This window comes from Triticum urartu, unplaced genomic scaffold, assembly GCF_003073215.2.
Source record: "Triticum urartu cultivar G1812 unplaced genomic scaffold, Tu2.1 TuUngrouped_contig_4257, whole genome shotgun sequence".
Taxonomy (NCBI): domain Eukaryota; kingdom Viridiplantae; phylum Streptophyta; class Magnoliopsida; order Poales; family Poaceae; genus Triticum; species Triticum urartu.
Window position 1 is genome coordinate 1,982 of NW_024114830.1, and position 8,783 is coordinate 10,764.

An 8,783-nucleotide genomic window follows, 5' to 3' on the forward strand; every position below is an offset into this window, starting at 1 on the left:
AAGCATGATGTGGTGTCGATTGCCCTTGCAAGAAACTTTTCAAGGCATGATGACCCAAAAGGAAACAAGGGAGGAAAGTGTCGGCAAGACAAAGAAGAGCAAATGAAGGCCTACATAGAGATACAATGGAAAGAAGCTCGAGATGAAGGCGAATAAAGTCAAGATGGAGGTGGAGATTCAAGCAAAGATGCTCGACAAAGGAAGAAGTTCGAGATGAAGGTGGAGATGCAAGCAAAGATGCTTGGGATGGAGCCGGAGATGCAAGCAAAGATGCTCGATAGCGAGGCTACCAAAGGCAAGACCAAAGCAAAAGAAGTGACGCTCGCTTGCATGTTGAAAGGGTGAAGATCATGAAGGTGGACTTGAGCACGGTATCACTGAGGAAAAGGACATGGTTCAAGAACATGCATGCCGACATGCTCAAGCTTGACGATTGATCTACGACGGAGAGCGCCATCTTTTTGTATGCCGGCATGACCACGGTCGAGATGACGTGGTTGAACTCCTACCCCTGTTGTGTGCTAGCATTTGTGTCGGGCGCTGGCAGGTGTGCCAGTCTGAAATATGTGGTGATTTTTGAAGGCTCGCATGTATGTCGGCTGCCGGCATGAACTCTGGACGATGTCATCATCGTTGGCATAATCTTTGATCACGGGTCTTTTTTATGTTAAAATTGTTTTTTGAGCGAACAAGAGTTGGGTCGGTTGGTTCGGTGCACCGGCCCGACATCTGACCCAAACAGACACAAAAAAACAGGCAAAAATGCGCGTGAGCGCCTTGGGGTTGCTCCATCCGGCTGGCTACAGTGTGAGGCAATCAATCCATCTGACGAACGGCCCACGGACGAAGTCGAGGTGGGGGCGTGACGACCCCGCATCAGCTCCCTCTTCTCCCCATCCACTCAACCTAACACACAGCATCCATCCCCCGCCCGGCCGCGCTCAATCCCCACCCCCACTGTTTCCAGGTCCGATTTTCTGCCCCGGATCCTTGCTCAGTTGCTCCATCGATCACCATGGTAAGTAACAACTCTGATTCTGTCGCATCAAAATCATCTTACTTGCTAGCTGTGTAATTAATTTTACATTTCTTGGTCCGTTCTATGGATCTCATGCCTGTCAATCCATCCGGTTGCTTTTGCAGAAGATGCCAAGTTCATCGTGCTGAGAGCGGGACGCTGACAGGTGGTGGGCGTGGTGAGCGCGCTGTGGGAGGCCAAGTTCGTCCCGCAGATCGTCAGCGTCGGACCGGATCAGGCGATCGTCAGCGTCGGACCGGATCAGGCCGAGAAGAATCCTGACCGCGTCGCCTCCGTCTGGCAGCCCGACGGGTGATTCCATTTCTAATTTATACTCCAGTAGCAACATCTATTATGTTTTTGTGTTCATTTGTTGTCGATGCAGGAGGAGATTTTTCGGCTTCTGCATCGACATCAGACTAGTATACTTTGTCATGCATATAGATTAGTAGATAGATCCCCAATTTATTATCGATCTACTCCCTCCGTTCCTAAATATAAGTCTTTCTAGAGATTCCAATATAGACTATTACGGAGCAAAATGAGTGAATCTACACTCTAAACCACGGCTATATACATCTGTATATAGTCCATAGTGAAATCTCTAGAAAGACTTATATTTTGGAATGGATGGAGTAATACATATTAGTACTCTTTTGTTTGGTTGCAGGTCTACTCTATTGTTCCGGTTGCAGAGAGATCGACATGGATCTGCTGCTACCGCCGATTAGTGCTTCTCTTGGTGCCATGGGCTCCCTTGCACACAAGCTGGATGCGCTCCTTGATACAGAACACAAGGATGAGATGGGGAAACTCGGAACCCGGCTGCTGGAGCTCTCCAAGGCACGAGACCCTCCCGTTACAGCGAGGATCTGGATGAAGGATGTGCGCGAACTATCCTATGATATGGAGAACTTTGTCGACACTGAAGAAGATTGGATCCACAACATGTCACCATTCATGGGCCGTGTGAAGGAAGCAAATGCACGGTACGAGAGGTACAGGCTTGAGAGCGTCCCCAGCCACACATATGTCTTTCCAATCATCCACCACCGTGGCCGGAAGACAGGTCTAGTCGTCGGCCTTCATGACAAGGGTGGCCCGGTTGATAGGCTCTGCCAATTGCTGACCGATGGAGATGAGCAGCTCAAGGTGTTATCCATTGTCGGTGTTGGAGGGATCGGGAAGACCACGCTTGCCAAACAGCTATGGCGTGAGCACAAACTCAGGGACTACTTCCACTGCCGGGCTTTTGTGCGGACGGCCAAGAAACCAGACATGAGGAGGATCCTAAGGAGCATACTCGCACAAGTTCGTCCGCACCAACCACCTGATGCTAGCGAGGTGGACGACCTCATTCACGATCTCACCGAGCATCTACAGGATAAAAGGTATGGGTTTTCTTGGCCCTACGCACACTATGTATTTCTATAACTCGCTTAATCTATTCATCGAAGTTTCATCATTCTGAGAAACATTACAAGTCAACCTTTTAGATCAGAGTGTCTTATGCCACGTTCCATGCTCATTCCGGTGTTCTTTGCATTCATTGTATTCCAGCGCATGAGTATTTGCTTCCTAACCTTGTTCTGCCTTTTGCATTCATTGTCTGCCTTTGTACCAGATAGTATACAAGTCCCATGCTCATTCTATGCATTAACAGTGAATTGACCACAGAACCACTTAATAGATGGTAGACAATCTCTTGCTCTTAATACTTAATCGGGAAACTCTTATGTGCTAGCACTTATCCATCAATTTATTTATTTTTCCTCCTGAAAAGTTAAAGGGTATCACGAGGGTGGCACACATATATGCAAGGATAGGTACTGGAAAGTACGAGGGTAGTGCTCCAATGGTTGGTCTAAGTGTGCTTGGGGTATTTACGGTGTTCCACATACTTCTAATTAGACTTTTTTTATCAGGTATATTATTATAATTGATGACATATGGGATACATCAGTATGGGATGTTGCTACATGTGCTTTCCCAGAGGGTAATCATGGAAGCAGGATAATAACAACAACAGAAATTGAGGATGTTGCCCTAGCATGCTGTAGTTACCAGTCCAAGTACATATTTAAGATGGAGCCACTCAGTGTCAGTCAATCAAAACAATTGTTCACCAATGCAGTGTTTGGCTCTGGAAAAGAGAAATCTCCTCAATTAGATGAAGTGTCAGATGAGATTATAAGAATATGTGATGGTTTACCACAGGCAATTATCAGCATATCCAGTGTTCTAGTAAGCCATAGGGAAGCAAATGCAGTAGAGAACTGGGAGCACGTACAGAACAATTTGCCAACAAGTACAACTTCCGACGAGATACTGAACTTTTGCTACAATAGTCTTCCCAGTTGTGTTCAGACATGTCTGTTGTATCTTGGCATATACCCGGAGAACTATATAATCTTGAAGGAAGATATAATGAAGCAATGGGTAGCTGAATGTTTTATCCGTGCACCAACAGAGAAAGAAAAAATGGAAGTGGCCGGGAGCTATTTTGATATGCTTGTAAATATGGGCATGATCCAACATATAGACATAGACTATAGCAATGCGGTATTGTACTATGCAGTGAATCACATGGTACATGATCTTATTACTTCTAAGTCCATAGAAGATAATTTTATCACTGTGATAGATTATTCTCAGAGGCAATTGCGGCTTTCTAACAAGGTTAGTCGTTTGTCCCTCCAGTTTGGCGGCGCACCATTTGCAACTACACCAGCAAGTACTGGACTATCACAAATTCGGTCGCTTACTTTTATTGGACTGATGAGCTGCTTTCCTTCAGTTGTGGAGTTTAAGCTTCTTCGATTTCTGAACCTTCATATTTGGAGTGATCAACCAAGCACATACTTCGACCTCAGGGTTATCTGTGAATTTGTTCTGTTGAGATATTTGCAGGTCACCTGCAGCGACACCGTATATCTTCCAGATCAGATGCAAGGTCTGAAACACTTGGAAACACTTGAAATAAATGCAAGAGTAATAGTTATTCCATCGGATGTTGTTCATCTTCAGAGCTTGTTGCATCTCCGTCTCGGAGGTGGGACAGAACTGCCTGAGTGACTGGTATACCCAGAAATGTCACTGTGCCTAGTGTTGCCAATTTATTGGATGAGTCAAGCAGTCCTCCAAAATCAGTGATGACAATCGAGTTGTTGCCACCCATTTGTAGAATCCCCGAGTGGATTGGACAGCTTAACAACCTCTGCATTCTGAAAGTTGTCGTCGGTGAACTGCTAAGGGATGATATCCATATCCTGGGAGGATTGCCAGCCCTGACTGTTCTCACATTGCATGTACAGCGACGAACTACAGAACTAATTGGCTTCACACCTGGAGCATTTAATGCTCTAGAATATTTTGAGTTCAGGTGTGGCGTACTGCGCCTGATGTTTGAGGAAGGAGCAATGCCCAATCTTCAGAGGATTAAGCTAGGTTTCAATTCTCACAGAGGAGAACAGTACGGTCGTTTGCTTGTGGGCATTGAGCACCTGTCAAACGTCCAGGAGATTTCTGGAATAATTGGGTCAACCGTCGGTGCAGAGGAATATGACTTGCAAGCTGCAGAGTCTGCATTCAAGGATGCCACTGGCAAACATCATAGTAACGTCAGCATAAAAAGATCAGATATTGTTGTGGAAGAGTATGGTCCTCTAGAAAAACAGCATTTGGTGCGAGGGAAACACCCATCGACATCAAGTGAACATACTGGAAGTCGAAAACAAGAGTCCCAGCAAGCTATAAAGCAAAGCTCCCATAACAATTCTCAGTTGATTAGCAGGTATATGGTTTCTTATCCTGGTTCAACACTTTCTTTCTTGATTATGCAAAGAAGTGCATAACAGCCCGCAGCATTGTTAGCACAATGGCAGACAAACTGAGGATTAATTAGCCATAAAAAATCTGCACTAACCCATTGCTTTCTTGAATCACATCTCTGCTGTATGGCATAATAATAGCCAGAAAGGGCCCAACTCAACTTCCACCTTTTATTGTTACCGTTTTTGTGTTTTCTTACATGGATTTGACAGGTGCAATTAAAAATGTCAGGAATCTTTAGTGTTTATTCGAGCTATAAAAGTATAAAAATAAAATTTTCTCCTGCAAAAGTCTGACTTTTTTTTCTACCAGGAGAAGTGATGGCAAGAAACAAGCAAGTGTGGAGCTACGGAATGACCCGCGATCATCGGTGCAGAAGGTGTGATCCCTAATGTCATAAGTTTAATTTCTTCCAAATAAATTCATGAAATTTTTATGTTCATTCATGTTATAATCTTTCCTTTTGTACCATCATAGAAGGTAAGTGCATGACTTACAAGTACAAATCTCCAAATTATGAGAAAGGACTCTGAGGAAATGAAAAGTACAAAGTGAATCTAAAAAAGACAAACAAAATCCACCTAACGAGAAGTACAACGATGCTATCTCCAATGCCACAAATTGTGATTCCTAAGCTGGAAAAAACAGAAACGGAAATCTAAGCTTGGAGATGATCTATTAGTAAGAAAGTTAAGCCATTTTTTTCCACTGTAAAAGAAGTTTTCTCTTAGTCATGTGTTTTTTGTTTTATTTTATTAACCTTGTAATTTTAGAAGTATACAAAGGTTTTTTCCAAAATGGGAAGCCCTTGTCCTATACATCGATTGATGCACACAGCTAACTTTATTACGGAGTTCTAATCCATCCGTAGAAATAAAGTAAATAACTTGCTGATGGGCTAGAACAACCACCAAAAAATTACATGTTGCACTTATGCATCATAAATCTTATTTCTAGACTCATTGAAAAATAGTGTGCGCTACTATCTCCAAGTTTTTTTCACTCAGAGGGCAGAGACTCCTGTGATTCCGCATGCTGCAATAAGCACCACATACCAGTGGGTAGGCTAAGTTACAAACTCTAATTTTGTTTAAAACATAATCACTGCACCAATTTCAAATAGTCCAACATAAAGCGTACCCCCCTCCCCCTCTGTGTTTGAGCATTAATTAAGTTGTGCACTAACTCCTGCCAACCATTTTCCGAGAAAAAGCCATGTGTCCGCCACAAAAGTTGAGAAAAGGGACATGGGAAAGAGAAATTGATATTGAATGGTTTCTTTCTCGTCACAAAACAGCACTTCTTACTCTCATTCCACTTGCTCCTTGGACTTTGCTCTTAGTTTCGGTTACACTAGCACCTATGAGGTACCAACGAAGTGTTTGATCTTCGGCAGTACTTTTAGTTCATAATAAACTTTTGGCAAAAGTGGCGAGTGTTGTTCACCGTCTCAGAATACATCGATTTGATCAAAGAAGACTTCATTGGACCAAATGTAGCAAGGCCATCCATTTATCACCTGTGATTACTAGAGATAACACTAAGAGATAATCCAGTATATCACATAAATTTTGTCTTCTTTAGCTGACATAGTGTATAAGAAAAGACTGAGCTATAAACCATGTACGCGCATGCAAACCCACGGTCATATCTAATGTACTCTGTCCATCTGGAAATGTATGGCGTTTTTGTTTTGTTTTGTTTAGACAATTTTGATCAACATTAAGATGTTAAAGAGTTACTTCTCACACCTTAGAAAAGATTGTGATTCTTGGTGGACATTAATGGTTTCGGAAATGGAAGAACATTAGGACTCCTTAGTAAATTACCACTAACATCCTTACATCAACACCCAAAAATACAGACAAAAAGGCAACGGACTAGGTAGATCCAACATATATCTCCTAGCCTAGTCTCGTCAATAGCAAAACGCTTCATCACAACGGCTTCTAAGCGTTTGCTTCCTGTGTGATTAATTCAACATTGTTGGGTCATCCTATCGATCTCAATATCTCATCCCTACCCAATCCATTTGGTTCCTTTCGCAGGTGATCGTAATCAAGATAGTGGACATTACAGACAAGCGGTGGAAGTCCAGTGCCTTCAAAGTCCTTTCGAAGTTCCATGGTAAGTTTGGAAAGATAATCATATCATATTTTTTCACTCGATCATTAACGGTAATGTTAAAAATATGACGTCGGATTTTTGACCATGGTAAATGCAAGGTTTTTCATGGCAATTATATTTGTCGTGATGATGGCAGTTTCCTTTAGCAAGCATGGCAAATCCTTTCACGCCAACTATAATTGCCATGAAAAACGTTTGATTTACCATGGTATAAAAATCTGACGTTTGTTTTGTAGTAGGGAAGCCCATGATTAATTGCCATGTGAATTTTATAGCAAGCTTGATGCTTTGTTTGTTTTGTTTTTTGCCAGGGACCAATTCGGTAGCGGCAAACGAGGAGGAGGGGACGCTAACTGTGGTGGGGGACCTGGACCCGGTGGTCTTAGTGCTGGCATTACAGAAGGCCAAACTCAATGTGCAGATCGTCAGCACGGGGTCGCATATCTTCTCAATGGGCGAGGGGTTGATGAACAAACCCGAGGGACGCAAAATGCCTGGACGTAACCCGCCCGAGGGACAACAGAAGCCTGAATCTAACCCAACCGAGCTGCCGCACAGTCTCATCCCCCCGTACTCCCCTCCCTACCGGCCACCCCCCTACCGTCAACACCGACACGAGGTCCACCAGTCCCGGGAGGACCCCAACTCATGTGTCATCCAGTGATTTTTTTTGCATGGGTATTGTGGATTGTATTCATCATAAATAATGTTAGAGCATCTACAACCGGACCTCTCAAACCTGTCTCATACGTCTGGACATGCTGCCTGGTCACTTTTTTCAACCCAGACGGTCCCCTCAAATGGCTCTCAAACGCCCGGGTTGACAGCAAACGCCCGGGTTGACAGCACCCCTCATGTCCAACCCAAACATGGCCCGGATATGGGGGCACCCGGGCACGCCCGCCACGTCGGTCCCAGTCCACGTTGGCCCACTCGACCCCACATAAATTCCTCTTCATCCGCTCGCCGGACTAAACCCTAGCCACTTCACTTCCTTTCGCCACCCAAGCTCGTCGAGTCCCCTGAGTTAGCTCGTGTCCCATGCCCTGCTCTACCTTGCCGGCGGCCGGACCAACATTCTAAGGAGCGCAGACAGCCGCCGGACATGGCCACTGCAGAGACGGGCGAGCGGGGAGCGGAATCGGGTGATCTCCGCTTAGATCTGGTTTCACGTTGCATGTAATAATATGGATTTGAGGTATCCGGATGTGGAATACATTTTTTGAGCCGTGGCCGGTCACTGTCCGCGGACGTGCCGGGGCGCGTCTGCAGGCGTTTGAGGGGTCGGATTTGCCAAGTCCGACTGTAGATGCTCTTACACACGTACACTAGAGCACAATTTGGAAGACTGCGCAACCAACAAGCGGTGCTACCTTCGGAGTGACCAAGATTAGCTAGAGTGTACTCCCTCCGTCCACCAATGAAGTATATGCTTGGCATTTAAATTTTATGCACAAAAAAATGTACTTCTATCTTCTTAATGCATTTTAAAATAGAAAATAGATTCTTCTCACTCATCACAGGTAATCAAGACCAAGAACATTTGACACCTGATCTCCTCATTTTCTACACGCGCTTAGCTAATTGGGGTGAGGAGAGAGATGGTGGCACTTTCCAGTGTTGCAGTGGGGGTTTTCCCCACTGTGTTTTCTTATAAAAAAAGTGTTAAGTTATGAAAATGCCAAAAAAATCCTATAAGTTGCCATGAGAACAATGCAAAAAATCATTCTCATGTTTGCTTATAATCAAACTGCCACAGTAGTTTATTGATGAAACTACCATAGTCTAATTAAAAAAATTGACATGT

At 44.2% G+C, this 8,783-nt stretch overlaps 1 pseudogene; it reads left to right on the forward strand.

Moving 5' to 3' along the window:
* Positions 1–1,684: 1,684 nt before the first annotated feature.
* LOC125527569 lies at positions 1,685–7,725 on the forward strand (annotated as a pseudogene).
* The last annotated feature ends 1,058 nt before the right edge of the window (positions 7,726–8,783 follow it).